Genomic DNA, 17,208 nt, shown 5'->3' with positions numbered 1-17,208 from the left:
GGACCAGTGACCAAGTTCTTAAAAATAAATATTTTAAACCCTTATTTCTCTAATTTTTCATAGAATAAAACTTATTGTCTGAGAATACAGCCAGATAGGTGTTGTCATCCCTCAAATCCTCCTAGAGCATTAATGGTTGATGGGGGGAGGGAGAGGAAGAAAAAAAGCATTTTTCTAAATACAACATGAATGGAGGGTCTGGAAACCCAAAGGATTGTCCAGGATTTAAGTAGATCTCTTCATACTCACACTTGGTATATACATAAAGAGGAGAATAAACCAAAGCAAAGAATGCTTTTCTCCTGAGAGAATATGTGCATGATGGCTCCGGAGGTTTAAATTGAAACCATCTTGAATTAAATCTGAACACACAAAAGTGGATCTTGACAAATTTCCTAAATAACACTAGCTAATGCTTGGGTAACTCAGAAATGACTGAACAGATAGGTTCAACCTTCCAGAAAAGAATTTGTTTCTGAGCTGATATGAAGCCTATGAAATTTCCCCGGAAAAGGTTACTAGGAGAGGGAGAAATTGGTAAGACATTGAAAATAAAGGTGCCATATGAATATAAAGATGATAAATAGAAAGTAGGAGCTTGAAATGAAAACTACACCCATGGCCATAAATCTAACAGTACTGGTTATATCATAATTTCAAAGGTTTTATATATTGATCTGAGGCTATCACATAGCTAAACATTGTTGTCCTTATCCTCCTTCTTTTTCTTCTTCTCAGATTCCTCTTGGTTATAATAACACATCATATTTTTGTAATACATTTCAAAATCCACTGTATACATTACAAGATATACTGTCCTATTGGTCTAAAGTTACCAAAACAAAACAATTGCAGGGCTGTGCAAACTTGATTATTTGGTGCTTGCCCCTCCAAATTTTGTTTATCTGAACTAGGACTACATGCTAGAATTGGAGCAAGGACATCTCTGGTGCCCCCTGTCCACTTTTCTTTCTCTTGGTGTTTTTATGAGCTCAGCTAAGTTCCCATATCCCTCAAGGAGTCTTTCTTCACCTTCCCAGGTCGCACTGATCTCCCAGAGCTCTCAGCTTGAAGCACACATTTTGAGAGCAGAAGCACTTAATAATGGTGATTTGCCACCCCTCCCCCTAAACAATATCCATTATTTATTATTAAGTGAGATTATTTCTATTACTGAAAGAAACCAATGAGGAAGAGTTGAGTAACTCGACTAACTTCTATTAAGCCATTATTGCAAGACAATGAATCCTGATTTACACGTTTAAATATTTTACCTTAATACTATCTAGCGGAAGAGCTGATGTTCATAAGCCCATTCCTAAACTTCCAGTGATGTGGGTTCCCTGATTTGACACAATCTTATGTGGGATCCCACGTCAATAGAGGAAATACACTGCAAAGAATACTGGCTGATACCCTGCAAGTAAGAAAGACAAACCCATACTAGGAATAAATGTCTAGTGTGAGCATGAATCACTGGCCCTTTCAAAATAGAAGTGGCCCAATGTAGTCAACTTGCCATGAGATGGTCAGTCGGGTTCCTCAGAGAATGGTGCCATATTAGGTGCCCAGCATTAATCTCTGTTAATAGCAGGTTGGACATTTGATAGCAGTAACAGCTAATTGTTAAGTGGGTGCCCATGATGTTGGGCCCATGCACAGCTCCCATTTCTGGGGTGACTAGTAACAGGGGCTGCCTGGCATCATCTAGTCGAGTCATTTTGTCTACTTGGCTGCTTAATGTTTCTTCATTGGTGGATGCTCTTTGGTGTAATTTAATATGTGATAGAAAGGTCTTCCCAGTTTTCATCCACCGTTCTATGTCTGTTCATGTGTCTACCCAGCCTTTCTTGTCCTCCTGTTCTTCCAATCTTCCTCCTTCCAGCTGGCTAGGCCATTTGTTACTACCTGTGAGTCTATATATAGTCTAACTTAAGTCCATTTTTCTCTATACAAAGTGCATGATCACTTGAAGCTCTGCCCATTGGGAGATTTTTCCCTTGCTATAGTTTTGATTCTCAGGGAAGAATACACAGAGACACAATTTGGTGTGTCAGATAACTATCAAGGAGTGTGCTGGAAAAGACTGTGGAAAAAAGAAAAAGAAAGCAAGATTGGGCAGAAGGGAAGTATAGCTTGATATAAACCTGCTGGGAATCTTAGTTGGCCTGATAGGAAGCTCTAGAACTAAAATGATCTTTCAGAGTTGTCCTGCCATGGCTGGGCCTTATAGCTCCACTTCAGTCACTGGGTAAAGTCTACTTTGAGAAGGTTGTGACTCTGGTCTTTGAGGCTGAGTCAATCCCTGAACATTTTGACAGCTGAAGGCTGATGCTGAGGACATTCCAAGCAGTTGGAGCAACAAGTCCTTTTTGCAGGGGGATTGGGTGGCACATCTTTGAGTCCACACACAATTAGATAGCCTGAGGTCAAGTCTTGTCTATGTTGATTACTTTCTGGGTAATCTTGGATAAATTCCTTAACCTCTCTGAGTTTTGGTTTCCTCATCTATAAAATGCAAGTTATAATATTAGTCATTTCATAGGAATTTGTGAAATTCCAGGACAGAGTTCATTTAAAGGACATTATTTGGATCACTAGGAAGAGCCCCGTGAAACTTCGCTATTATGATTTTTTATTATAAAACCAGATCAGGATAAATATCATGATATGCCCTGGCCCTTTATTGTTGGATATCTGATATCATCAGACCTTTTAAAATGTTGTATATTTTTCTTTCTGGGTTCAGATATAGGAAGTTGACTATACAGTAGTTAGATTAAAATCTCTAGTGAAAGGATCTGCATTTTCTTTATATACCCAGCACCCCTTCTACAAAAGGCTTGCCTTTCTTCTTGCACCTGATGGGTATGGAAACCTTGGGACATGCTTGTGAGCATGGCTGAGTGTGTACATGCTTATGCATCATCATCATCACTCTCTCATTCCCTCAGCTGATGACTGGCTCTCCAGTTACCTCCACTTCAGCTATGGTGCATTTGGGGGGCTGTGATGAGAAGCCTTCCACCTGGCAGGTGATCAGTGTTGGTTGGCTTTAAATAATTTCTAGCTAAATACCATCTTTTGTAAGGAGCCTGGGTATCCTGGGTTTAAGCTGAACAACCATATTCTGTGAAGAATAAAACTGTCTTCCAGTGAAGGAAATGATGAGGCCCCTGAGAGAAGTGCTCCAACCCAACATTTTAGGCAATGACCTGAGGGCAGTGGTTTTCAGATTTCAGGTTGCATTACATCAGTAGGTTGCAAAATCATTTTAGTGGATGGTGACTAGCTTTTTTTTTTATGAGCTAGAGAAATATAAAATAAAAATATCTGGATGTATTTAACCTAGTAGTCTTACACATTGTTTCAGAAAACTTTTCCATTTCTGCATGTATGTTTTTGTTCTGGAATACAATATATAAAAAAAAAAGTATGTATGCGCCTGAAATACACTGCCTTATAGCAAGAACTTATAGCAAGAAAATTATCATGACACTCAGCCCAAATGCCCTACTTACCCCCCCCCCTTTTTTTTTAAATGAGGAGTGGCTTGAGGCATTTCTCTTAATCCTCTCCTCTTCATTTTGAGTGATCAGGGTAGAATATATTTTATTTCTCTTTCTCCTATGACCCTTCTCAGTTCTCGATGGTGCCTGGGTTGGGCCAAGAAGACTTGTCTGCTCCATTTCTTTCTCTTATCAGGCAAAGCAGTCAAGAGTGAGCTAGGCTGCTGAGTTCTGGGAAGGGGTTGGAGCAGACTTCTTATCTTAGATGAACAGATCCAATAAAGAAATTACTGGAAATACCATTTGGATCCTGAAATCTAAATTGCTAGACAGAAATCTGGAGCCAATGTGCAGAGGCAAACAGTGTCAGAAACAAAGTGGGAGGAAAGGTTGATCTTGTAGGGTAGAAATGGGAGGAGGGAAGGCTAAAGGGGAGAAATTTCAAAATAAGGAACATTCACAGCAATGCTTCATGAATTCCTTACTTACCAATTTACCTATTTTAACTGTGCTCAAAAAGAGACAATAGGGGTGTATCCATATTCAAATTATATAGTTAAAAACCACGCATTTCAATATGTATATTTTACTTAAAAAATGATAGGCCTCTTCTATCATGTGAGAATGCAACGAGAAGTCACATGCTATGAACCAGGAAGAGTCTCTCACCAGAGAGACCATGCTGGTGCCTTGCTATTGGACTTCCAGTCTTCATAATTCTGAGAAATACATTCATGTTTTTGTGTTGTTGTTTTTAAAATATAATTTAAAGTAAGAATGGGAAGTGTGTGGAGGTACAGATAAATGAGGAATGGCAGATTGTTGAGGCTGGGTGATGGGTACATGGGGATTCATTATACTGTTCTGTTTACGTTGTATTTGAAAATATCCACAATGTTTTAAAATGCCTTTAACAATCTTCTTTGTTATTAATCCGCCCAAAGGGTGACATTATCTTTTTCTCCATAACCTCAAACCAACATGGAAGCAATGAATGGGCTACATGGTCTCCACATTCTTGGCTGCTCCCAACAACCAGGTCCTGAAGTTGGGATAGAGGACGCTTTCCAGGAGAGACAATCTCCCATAGTTACACAGACAATCAGAAGGGATCTAAGAGAGATGGTGGATTTGTGTCTAGAACATTTATTAAATCCCACATTTATCCATTGATTTAACAGGTTTCTCTAGGAAATCTGTCAAAATGTCCCTGGACCTCATGAAGACAATATAAGGCTTGTGCTTGCTTGTTCAGTTTTGCATTAATAATTAAAGAGGCAATAAGACCTGTACCTACCTGGAAATTGCCTGATGTGAATTATGAAGAGAGAAGTTGGGGTAGCAACAGCTGGCATTTCAACATGTGTGGTTTTCTTTAACAGGAAGCCACAAACTAACCTCTGAGGCCCAACACAACATGAAACCTGTAGAATTGCTTGCTCAGGGCTAAGAATTTAAAGGCTTGATGGTGAGGAAACGGTTCCCCTCAACCACCTCCTCATTAACAGGTCCAGAGTGAGGGTGTGTGGCCAGAGGCTGATCTTGATGTCTAATGATAGGAGGCAGAACTGCAGCATTGATGTAAAATACTATGGTGGAAAGGTATTCTAATCTTGAGTCTTTAAGTGACTATACAGTATTGGACAACCCACCCAGCTAAGCTATACTTTCATTTCCTCACCTGTAAAATGATCTGGTTGAATTCTAAAGATTCCTTTCATTTCTAAAATTTCATGATTTATTTGCCACAAAGTTTCACTCACTCATTACATTGGCTAATTATTAATAAGGCAGAATTTTTGCCCTTGCATTACCTAATCCTCGGCAAGAGTCAGTCTCATAAACAGAGAGAGTAGTTAACTACTTCTATGTGGTGACTTAGAGCATAATGAGATGGAATCTCAAGTTTGCTAACTTCTTACTAGCTATAGCATTTCCTGAAATTAGAGATCTGTGTCTTTGCATTTTGGAGGTTAAGACTCCCTTATTAAAATTGAAATATCCCCGGAAGGCTACTCAGTATTTAATACTAATTTAAAACTTTATGGAAATAGTCCATTAGACAGGGCTTGTGGGCAGAGAGGAAAGGGCTGAAGAAGAGTACAAAAGCACCTATCTGAATCCAGTGCACTTCTTGGATTCAACTGCCTTGAGTGATGGAGCACGTGAGTTTTAACACATAACTCTGAAGTCTCTGTTATGAACTGAATGCTTGTATCCCCTCCCCAGATTCACATGTTGAAGCCCTCGCCTCCAATGTGGTGGTATTTGGAGATGGGACCTATGGGAGGTAATTAGGGTTAGATGAGGCTATGAGGTGGGGCCCTCATGATGGGATTAGTGCCCTCATAAGAGGATACATGGAAGAGACATGAAAGAGCTTGCTCATCTCTTTCTGTACTCACCTACAAAAAAAGTGGGGGGGCAGGATGTGTGTACACAGAAAGAAAGTGGCTATCTGAAACCAGGAATAGAGCTCTCACCAGAACCAGTTCCTTCTGGATGTTGATTTTGGGCTTTTCCACCCCCAGCACTGTGAGAAAACAAATTTCCAGTTAAGCTACCTGGTCTGTAGTATTGGGTCATGGCAGCTCGAGCTGACTAATACAATATTTTTAAATCCCTCCTGGTGTTAGCCAAGAGACAATTTGTCAAAATGGACATGAAAGAAATGTCCCCAAAACATCTGGCAAGGGATTATTCTCAGAGGTCACCAGGCTGGCCTTTCTTCTGGTGCTGCTCAGGTTCACTACTTTTGGATGAACTTGACTACTTTTGGATGATGCATCCAAACAAGGTGATTGCAGTTTCTAAAAAAACAAAAGCAAAAAAAGCACTACCACTTCTCTCCTAATCTGTCCTGCATGTGAAGTAGGTTTGCTAACTTGATATATGTTAGAACTAAAAGGCTTTTAATGATTAAAAAAACAAAAAACAGTAAACTTTTTCAAACATGCTCCAAAGTAAAGAGAATGGTACAAAGAAAACTTATATATTCATCATCCAGATTCAGTGATTTCCATGATTTTGCTTGTGAAGATTTTAAAGAAAATTTCAGCAAGAGACAAAGTATATTTACAAAGTACTAAGCATGCCATGGGGAAAATAAACTCATTGTTTTGTGGGGTGTACATAAACTATCAAGCTATTAAAAAATGTACCTAGTCCTTTTTCAACTACATGTAAAGGTAAATTTGGCCTAAGCTTTAAAAACTGGATTCTTTAATAAAATGAAAACATGAAATATTCAGTGGTAAACCTTTTTTCTTTCAGTAGGTTTTTGATGTTTCCTTCTCTCTGGAGTGGCCCAAGAGGGGGTTCCCAGAAGAGGGCTCCGTAAATAAACAGACTCTCCCTCTTCATATCCAACTTCTTTGTAACAGTCTCCTGAGGGAGAGGCCTAGGGACATTTAATCTCCCAACTCTACTGCATCTTCTCGGAGATTCTCATCTGATTCCTTTTACAATCACAGTTACATCCTTAAAGTGTCATCATTTCTACACTTGATTTTTACAGCCTACTTTTGACTGACATTCTAACAGCATCATTTCCTTTTGATTCTACAAGGACATATGCCTGCTGACATATTTATATCACTTCTATCTTTAAAACTATGTAGTGGTTCTACATCTGAGAAAAGTAAATTTCCTCTGCTACTAGTCCATAGACTAGAGCAGGGGTGGGCAAACTTTTTGACTCGAGGGCCACAATGGGTTCTTAAACTGGACCGGAGGGCCGGAACAAAAGCATGGATGGAGTGTTTGTGTGAACTAATATAAATTCAAAGTAAACATCATTACATAAAAGGGTACGGTCTTTTTTTTTTTTTTTAGTTTTATTCATTTCAAACGGGCCGGATCCAGCCCGCGGGCCATAGTTTGCCCACGGCTGGACTAGAGTCTAGTCACTAGACTCACCTTGATCATCTCAGGTCACTGATTTTTTCCTTGTGTCCTTCAACCTGCTTCTCCATGTTCCCAGTGAGTGGTCCTCAGGGTCAGACATGGTACTTCTCTTCTACACCACCTCTTTACTTAGAAAGTTCTCTGTAAGTTCTTTTTCAAATCTCTTCTTCCCCTTTTATTGTATCTCTTTAAAATTACATCTACTTAAAACACACACACACACACACACACACACACACACACACACACACACACCAAGCCTGCCTGGAAGAGATGATTTTCTTCTCCTCAGCAGGAGAACAAATGCTCCAGAAGATACGCAATGCATTTGCTGACCTATTGCGTTCACATTTTGGGGGCTGAGATTTAGTGTTTAGGAAATGGTTTAAGGGGCTCCAGGTGTTTTTGAGGCACATCCTATAAAAATATTCCTTTAAATTTTAAATTCTAAGACTTAAGAGACCATGTCTATTCACATTTTTCTCTATAAGTGCTGAATGTATTTAGGGTTTGATGTTTTGGGTAATGGTTAGAATATGCTATGATGACATGATAGAGGGTAAGAAAAAGAGGAAGAATATGAACTAGTTCATAGCATCTCTAGAGAGAATCTATTTTTATAATTTTTAAGTATAAGCGCTGCCTCACATGAGCCCAATTGCTGCTGTCTCAACCATTAGTATGATTTATGCTGTTATTCAGTAGTTCACAGCTGTATGTTAAAATCAATGACCTTCATGATGTAGGACCTAAAGCAAAAAAGATAGCTTTTTAGTACCACCTTGTGGCTAACCTCTTAATATACATTTTAAGCTGATTACTATGTAGATAGGTAAATAGAGACATATACAGAGCATTAGCAAAATATGCATTTTTGATGTATGTATAATTATATAGGTAACAAATGGTAGAGCGGGAAGAAATTATACAATTACTTATACTTCAGATAGGGGGGATAAATTTCATTTCACAGATTCAGAAATTAAGGACTTAATTTCTCTGTAATTAACTTAATCTCATTCAGGGACCCCCTAGCCCACCCCTAGCTTGTTTCTAAATCCAAGGCAGTGTGGGAAGGGGCTTCCAACATCAGCCACCTTTGAGTCCTTCATTGCTTTTTCCCAGCTGCACAACACCTTCAGGTCCGGTGTATATCTCTGCCACTTCTAGACCCTTCTTAGGCACCAGGAATTCTCTGCTTCTCTGCACTGCACTGAGCCAGCCACCTGCCCAGACATAGCACAGCACCATTCTTCCCCGGGCTGCCCTCTGGTGGCTCCACCTGGGAAAGCAGCACATGTCATGCTGTTCTAGGATCTCCCAAATCATCTGGAGGTTTTGTTAGTCCTCTTCTAGGAGCACAGGGCTCAGGATCTTCAGCGATTCACTCCGTGTTAGTACATGACTTCTTCCTCCGCTAAGTCTCATTTCTCCTGTCCTCCAGCCACTGGCAATCATTTTTCTACTCTCTGCTTCAATAAGTTTGATTTTTTAAAATATATATTTTACATATAACTGATTCCATGCAGTATTTGTTTTCTTGGTCTGGCTTATTTCATTCAGTGTAATGCTCTCTAGGTTCATCTACGTTGTTGCAAATGACAGGATTTCCTTCTTTTTGTAAGGCTGAATAATATTCCATTGCATATATATCACATTTTCTTTATTAATTTAATTGTCAACAGACACTTAGGTCGTTTTCAAACCTTGGCTATAGTGAATAATGCTGCAATAAACATGGAAGTACAGATATTTCTTCAAGATAATGGTTTTGTTTCCTTTGGATATATACACAGAAGTGGGATTGCTGGATCATATGGTTGTTCCATTTTTAATTTCTTGAGAAACCTCCATACTGTTGTTCTTAGTGGCTGCACCAATTTACATTCCATTATTCATGTGCCTGTGGGCCATTTGTATGTCTCTTTTGGAAAAATGTCTATTTAGGTTCTTTGCCCATTTTTAAAAAATTTTTATTGTTAACACTATTGCAGATGTCTTCCATCCCTCCTTCCCCACCTTTATCTACCTGCCCCCCCTCTCTTGGCCCTCCTCACACTATTGTCTGTGTCCATGGGCTATTCATATATGTTCTTTAGCTAATCCCTTCACCTTCCTTTATCCAGTTCCTTCCACTCCCCCCTCCCCTCTTACATTTGTCAGTCTGTTCCATGTATCCATGTCTCTGGTTCTATTTTGTTTATCAGTTTATTTTGTTCATTAGATTCCACATATTAGTGAGATCATGTGTTATTTGTCTTTCTATGATTTCTTTGCACATTTTAAAGCTGGGTTATTTGTCTTATTGAATTGTATGAGTGTCTTATATATTTTGGATATGACCCCTTAGGGGATATGTGACTTGCAAATATTTTCTTCCATTTCACAGGTTGCCTTTTCATTTTGTTTCCTTTGCAGAGCAGAAGTTTTAGTTTGAAGTAGTCCTTCTTATTTTTGTTGTCTTTGTTTTGTGTGTCAAATCCAAAAAAATCATTGCCAAAACCAATGTCAAGGAGCTTATTCCCTAGGCTTTATTCTATGGGTTTTACAGTTTCAGGTCTTATGGTAAAGTCTTTTTTGTGTATGGTATAAGATAAGGTTCGTTTCATTTTTTTGAATGTGACTGTCCAGTTCTCCTAGCACCATTTATAATTAGAATCCTTCTGTAAAGAAGAGCTGTCTTTTCTTTCATTTATTTATTAATTTATTTATTTATTTATTATATTATTGTGGGCTCATAACTATTTATGTTATTCTTTGGGTTATAAATCAATACTATTTTTATTTTATTATTCAAATTGTGCCAGCATTAGCTCTTAGGAAGGAGTTCCTTAAGGTTGGCTCTTGTGTTCTTTTGATAAGCTTATATCCTGTTTTTCGCAATTCTTTATTTTCTGATACATCAAGATGTTTCATGCTTATCTTGGTTTTGTCCTGTCCCAGCACTGGGGACAACCTTTGTTCTAGAGAGCCCTGGTTTCTTTTATCGGAGAATGGTATTGAGAAAGTAGGATTTGGGGACTAGGTGTACTCAATGGTTGGGATGTCATTTCTTGGCCTTCCCAGTATTTATACTCATGCATACACACTCATACATTTATTTTTATTTCTCTACCCATCTGTGTGTGTGAGTGTGTATATCTCTATCTATCTATCTATCTATCTATCTATCTATCTATCTATCTATTAAAAGCTATGATGTCATACTGATACTGCTAATTCCAATCCTACACCACAGAGCTCACTCTCGATTTTCCTCTTTCCTTATTTGTAATTTCTTCCCCCAACATATGGCTGAAGACCAGAGAAGACAAAGAATCACAGGAGGGTAGTGTAAATCACTACTATTCACATGCCAGACTTAGCCATATGGCTTCACAATTTCAATGCAAAAATAAGGGCAGAAATGTGGGGAATATGAGTGTTATACTCAGAAAGAAGAGGAGGAATATGAACATTGATGAACACTCGCATTCTTTGTTTTGTGTGTCAAATCCAAAAAAAATCATTGCCAAAACCAATGTCAAGGAGCTTATTCAGGGTGCCATGCAAATATTATAATTTTTTTTAGTGTGCCATGAGGTGAAAAAATTTGGGAAGTACTGATCTAGAGATACTAAATGACTTGTAAAAATTAAGGGGCAGTTAGATTTCTTTCAATTAAAGCATAGTATCTAATTAGAGCTAAACACAATTTTACAATTATTATTAGGAAATATTTTCATATGTAAATAATTAAGTTAATGGGAAAACACCAAAATTTAAATGTAATAAGTAGATTTAGGTTTAAGTTTTTAATTCAGAACACACTTTTTTCACTTCAATCTCTAAGACAAATAACTATCTGAGTATTTATGTATTTATGCCTGTTTGTTGGGTTGGGTTTTTGGTTTCCAAATTATCATTATTTATAACTCTATGACATTCTTTTCAGCACTGCAAGAAAGTGACTAACATGGTGGGGGTGACTGTTACTCTAACAGATATTAACTTGTCAATTCAATGTCTATATGGAGAGGGTTGTATGTTCTCAGCTTCAGTGAAGAAGACAATTGTTCTCTGGAGCTTACTTTCTGAAACCTTATGAAGTTTGTAATGCATCTTCTAGGAATTAGGATAGTTTATTCTCAAAGATGAATATTCTTCCCCTTTCAGCATAACTATCACTGATGTTTTCTTGTGAAAAATTAAACATATTTACTTTAGATAAATTAATGATCTGAGCTAAACAAACTTGAGAAGTAGTACCTGTATAACACAACATTTAATTAATACAGAATATTTGATCATGCAAACTGTGCTGGAATTACCTTTCACTTTAAAACATCAAATATCACTGTGTGTCTCTGTCTATCCAGAGGTCCCAGAATAAATATTATAAATGGGGGAAAAGGGTATCTGTGCCTTATTTTATTATGTAGAAAACATACTTTAGACTCAAAGTCTTATAGATTAATTTAAAAACAAATGTATTCCAGTATACTCGACATACAATAGCACATACTGTACAATTTGAAAAGTTTTTATTCTGTACACATCTCTGAAACCATCACCAAAATAAGGTAATGAACATATCCATCACCCCGCCACCCCCAAAAAACTTTCCTCATGCCCCTTTGAAATCCATTTCTCTCCAGTCTATTCCCAGATAACTACTGATTTGATTTCTGGCACTACAGATTAGTTTGCACTTTCTAGAGTTTTACATACATGGAATTATTTGGTATGTACTCTTTTTGTCTGATGTCTTTTAAAAAAAATATATTTTATTGATTTTTTACAGAGAGGAAGGGAGAGAGACAGTTAGAAACATCGATGAGAGAGAAACATCGATCAGCTGCCTCCTGCACATCTCCTACTGGGGATGTGCCCACAACCCAGGTACATGCCCTTGACTGGAATCGAACCTGGGACCTTTCAGTCCATAGGCTGACACTCTATCCACTGAGCCAAACCGGTTTCGGCTTGTCTGATGTCTTTTATTCAGCACAATTATCTTGAGTTTCATCTATGTTGCTGTTTGTAACAACAGTTCGTTATTTTTATATTTGAGTAGTATTCCATTGTGCGCATGGATCACCATTGGTTTATCCATTCACCTGCTGATGGACATTTGGATTCTTTCAGTATTTGGCTGTTATGAACATTTGTGTTCTAGTCTTTTTATGGACACATGCTTCCATTTTTATTGGATATATACCTAGGGATAGAATGGCTAGATTTTACAAAACTGTGTTTTAACTGAAACTGCCAAATTATTTTCCAATGTGCTTTCTTTCCTTCAATAGTGTATGCAAATTTCAGTTCCTCTACTTCCTCTCCAATACTTGGTAAAAATCAGTTAATTTTAGACATTCTAATAAGTATGTGTATTTAATTTGAATTTTCTACTGATTAATGATAGCTACTAGCATCTTTTAATGTGCTTATTTGCCATTTGTACATCTTCTTTGAAAAGTGCCTCTTCAAACTTTGGCCAATTTTAAAAATTGGGTTGTTTTCTTATTAGGGTGGTTTTGAGAATTATTTCTATATTTTGACATGTGTTTTATCAGATATATGATTTGCAAATATATTCATCCAGTCTGTGCTTTATCTTTTCATTCTTTTAAAGTCTTTCAAAAAAGAAAAGTTTTTAACTTTGATAAAATCCAATTTATCTATTCTTTTTTATGTTTTTGCTTTTTGTGTTATATCTAAACAGTCTTTATCTAACTCAAGGTCACAAAGCTTTTCTCTTATGTTTTCTTCTAGAATTTTATAGTTTTAGCTCTTATAAACCCTATACTTCATTTTGAGGTAATATTTGTATATGGAGTGAAGTAATGTTTGGGGTTATTTTAAAATTTTTATTTCCATTTGGCCATTCAATTATTCAAGCATTATTTGTTGGGAAGGCTATCCTTTCTCAGCTGAATTTTCTTTTTACCTTTGTTGAAAGTCAGTTTTCCAAATATATGTGTACCTACTGAAGAAAGAAATTGAAGAAGATAAAAATAAGTGGAAGCGTACACCATGTTCATGGATAGACAGAATTCGCATTATTAAAAGTCCATACCACCCAAAGCAATCTATAGATTCAGTGCAATTCCTATCAAGGTATCAATGCTGTCTTTCACACAACTAGAACAAATATTCCAAATATTTAAATGGAACCAAAAAGACTCCAAATAGCCACAGCAATCTTGAGAAAGAAGAACAAAGTTCATACTACCTGATATCAAACTATACTATAAGACCATAGTAATCAAAACAGCATGGTATGGCATATAGATCAATGGAGCAGAATAGAGAGCCCATGAATAAACACACACCTATATGGTCAAATAATATTTAATAAAGGAGGCAAAAACATACAATGAGGTAAAGATAGTCTATTCAACAAGTACTGTTGGAAAAATTAGACAGATATGTGCAAAAGAGTGAAACTAGACTACCTTCTTACACTATACACAAGAATAAATTTTGTGCAGCAAAGAAAACAATCAACAAAATGATAAGACAACTTACTGAATGAAAGAACATATTCGTCAATGATACATCTGATAAGGGCTTTATATCCAAGATTTATAAAGAACTTAGACAGCCCTGGCCGGTTTGGTTCAGTGGATAGAGCGTCAGCCTGCGGACTGAAGGGTCCCAGGTTCAAATCTGCTCAAGGGCACATGCCCGGGTTGCGGGCTCGATCCCCAGTAGGAGGCATGTAGGGGGCAGCCAATCAGTGATTCTCTCTCATCATTGATGTTTCTATCTCTCTCTCCCTCTCCCTTCCTCTCTGAAATCAATAAAAAAGGTTTAATAATAAAAAAAGAACTTAGACAATTAAACAGCAGAAAAAAACAAACAATCCAATAAAAATATGGGCAAAGGCTCTGAATAGACACTTCTCCAAAAAGGATATACACAAGGTCAATAGACATATGAAAAGATGATTAACATCACTAATCATCAGAAAAATGCAACTTAAAAACCACAATGAGATATCACCTTATTCCTGTCAGAAAGGTTATCATCAATAAATCAACAAACAACAAACCGTTGTTGGGGATGTGGAGAAAACCTTCATGCACTATTGGTAGAAATGCAGGTTGATGCAGCCACTGTGGAAAAGAGTATAGAGTTTCCTCAAAAAAATTAAAAATGGAACTGTATTATGACCTAGGTACTCCACTTCTAGGAATATATCTGAAGAAACCAGAAACACAAATTCAAAAGAATATATACACCCCTGTGTTCATTGTGGCATTAGTATTTATAATAGCCAAGATTTGGAAGCAGCCCAAGTGCCCATCAGAAAATGAGTGGCTAAAAAAGCCGTGGTACATACACAGTGGAATACTTATACAAAGAAAGGAAATCTTACCTTTTGTGACAGCATGGATGGATCTGGAGAGTGTTATGCTAAGTGAAATATGCCAGTCAGAGAAAGACAAATATCATATGATTTCACTTATATGTGAACTCTAGTGAACAAAAAACAAACAAACAAAATAGAAACAGAGTTATAGATATAGAAAACATACTGACAGTTGTCAGATGGCAGGGGATTTGGGGGGCTGAGTGAAAAAGGTGAAGGGATTAAGCAAAAAATAAAAATTAAATCTCATAGATACAGAAAACAGTATGGTGATTACAAGAGGGAAAGGGGCGTGGGGGAAGTGGAAAAAGGTAAATGGGGATAAATGATGATGGAAAGAGACTTGACGTTGGATGATGAACACAGGTACAATATACAGATGATGTATTATAGAATTGTATGCCTGAAACCTATGTAATTTTATTAACCAATGTCACCCAAGTAAATTAAAGAGACAAATATATGTGTCTATTAATGTGGTATTTATACTGTACCAATGATCTATTGTCTATCTTTAAGTGAATGCCACACTGTGTTATTGAAAATAGCATTATAATAAGTTTTTAAGACCAGTAGTGTAGTCCTCAACCTTTTTTTTTCTATTTCAAAGTCGTTTTGGCTATTCTAGTGCATTTCCATATGAAGCATCATCTTGTTTGTTTTTAAGAAAAAATTGTACTGGGATATTTTTTAATTTGGATTGTGTTGAATTTATAGACCAGTATGAGGAGAATTGATATCTTAACTCTTTTCAGTCTTTTGATCACTGAACACAGTATATCCTTTCATTTATTTAAGTCTTTCATTTTTCTCAGCAAAGTTGTAGTTTTTGGCTTTAAAAATCAATTGTAATAAGATAATTCACTTTCTCTCTTATATATGTTTTTCTAATTATTTGGAGCTAATTACAGTGAACAGTGAGGCAAACATAAAGGTGACATATCAGTTTAGCTCATTACTCATTAGCCAGAAGTAAATATATGTTCCCAGCCAACTGTAAGGGGGCCAGGAAGGACAATTCTGTTACATACCTGGAAAGAAAGAAAACGAGAAATATTTAGTGAACAGGATTGTTGACTGACATAATATTCTTGGTTTCCTACCCAACAGCATTCAGCACCCCTTATTACTTGCTAAGAGAACACCAATTTTGTCCACTCTTTTCTAGGTGAAGATCTACTTTAGGAAAAACCAGACCTTTCTTGATAATTCCATTCTCCTTTGCTGGTTATTGGTTTAGCCATGTTCTGGTTAGGATATATAAGGATATCTATTTTTGAGATTTCTGGGAAAGTTTTTCTCCCTTTTAAATAGGGACATTAGACAGGACACTTATCTTTCTTGCCTTTATCTGGTGCTGTGTGATGATGTGCTTACATGGAGCTGCAACCAAGAGGAGTAGCAAACATTCAAAAAATGGCAAAGTGGTAAGCTGAAGAGATTCGGAGTGATTGAGGGTATTGGTGTACAATGTTGAAATAATAAACTCTGGAACCACCCTACTTCTAGACTTCTTGCTACATAAGATGATAAATGGCCTTATTTGGGGCATTTTTTGCTTGGTTTTCTGTCATTTGACGTCAAAAGCATCTAATTAGTACTGAGTGCTAAGGATGAGAGATAATAAAAACATCTAATTAGCACTGAATGCTAAGGATGAGACAGTAAAAGCATCTAATTAGTAGGGAATGCTAAGTGCTTCATCTGCATAAGGGTAATATAATCTAATTTAATCCCCAAAATAAAGCTATGATATAGGTGTTTTATCATCTACATTTTATAGATGCAGAAATTAAAGCATAGGGAGGCTAAATTCTTGCACAAGGTCACAGAACTATAAAGTGGTAAAAGTAAAGATTAAAACTTTAGGTCTATCTGACACTAAAGATAACTTGAAGTCATTTAAAAATATTCCATATCTTTCCTATTTTAATTTTTCTCTGAAGCACTTGTAAAAAGTAGAATTGCAGTGTTTCATCCTAAGAACCCAGATATTTCCAGGCATATGCAAAAGTATTAGATAATGTATAATCTGATTAATCTTATTACTTACTTCTATGTAACTTTAGGCAGGTCGTCTCTCTTATTTCAACAAACATGTTCCATATCCTTACTGGGCACTAGGAATACAAATATTTAGAGCATTTATCTAAAAAGAAAGGAAAGAAAAAGGAGAAGCAGAATATTAAATCAATGCTTGATACTTGCATATTATGTCACATTTACAATTCTGTAAAATGAATATTAAATATACTCATTTACAGATAGGAAACCTGAAGCTTAGCAGTCAAATAAGTAGTCAAGCCACAAAGCTAATAAGTAGTGAAATCAATAAAAAATGGAACTAAGAAGTTGTGAAGTGAGATTGAAAGCAGTATGTGGCTGACCCCATGTATAATGTTTTCAGTCTTATCACAATATATTTAGAGCATCCAG

This window comes from Myotis lucifugus, unplaced genomic scaffold (assembly GCF_000147115.1).
Source record: "Myotis lucifugus unplaced genomic scaffold, Myoluc2.0 scaffold_0, whole genome shotgun sequence".
Classification (NCBI taxonomy): domain Eukaryota; kingdom Metazoa; phylum Chordata; class Mammalia; order Chiroptera; family Vespertilionidae; genus Myotis; species Myotis lucifugus.
Note: the sequence above shows the minus strand (reverse complement) of the source record.